The sequence below is a fragment of the Etheostoma cragini genome, chromosome 5 (genome assembly GCF_013103735.1).
Source record: "Etheostoma cragini isolate CJK2018 chromosome 5, CSU_Ecrag_1.0, whole genome shotgun sequence".
NCBI lineage: Eukaryota > Metazoa > Chordata > Actinopteri > Perciformes > Percidae > Etheostoma > Etheostoma cragini.
The window spans coordinates 30,975,911-30,976,571 of NC_048411.1; the positions used below are offsets into that span (position 1 = coordinate 30,975,911).

At 36.5% G+C, this 661-nt stretch overlaps 1 protein-coding gene across 1 annotated transcript in view; it reads left to right on the forward strand.

Annotated features, from left to right (window-relative positions):
- The window catches only part of LOC117945080 (transmembrane channel-like protein 1), a gene marked incomplete at its 3' end in the record, with an annotated part of 13,434 nt that overhangs the window by 3,972 nt on the left and 8,801 nt on the right, over window positions 1-661 (forward strand). The window lies entirely within an intron of this gene.

Below are 661 nucleotides of genomic sequence, written 5' to 3' on the forward strand. Positions count from 1 at the left end.
GTGTGTGTGTGTGTGTGTGTGTGTGTGTGTGTGTGTGCGCCTCGTGGAGAGTGAGTCTGATGAAGGAGACGCAGCAGCATGGCTCCGAAGAGGAAGAACAGCATTTCAATTCAGATCGAAGACGGTAAGACGACTTAAAATAATTTAATTATCAACTTAAATACTAACACACTAAATAATAATAATTTGGTTTGACATTTCCGTCTCTGGGATCTGCCGGTCCCCAGAGGGACCAACAGGACAACACACTCAACATGACATCTGTTTCATTCATATTTTATATCAATGAAGTGATAATGGAGGAAAAACGTCTCCTGGGAACAGGAAGATGTTCATATAAAACACAACAGAGGGGAAGAAAAGAAAGAGAAAAGGAAAGGAAAGAAAGGAAAGAGAGAGACGGAAATGAGTCTTAACAAGTGGATGTTAATACAAAGTTGTTCAGAGTGATCTGTATAATGTAAATATAAATACATAAAAATATATACATATATACATATATATATAAATATATAAATATATATATATATATAAACATGTATATGTGCATGTGTGGAGATGGATCCCTAATCATCCTAATCATCCTAATCATCCTAATCATCCTAATCATCCTAATCATCCTAATTATTGTGTGTTCCAGTCGGGATGGACGTCGACGCGT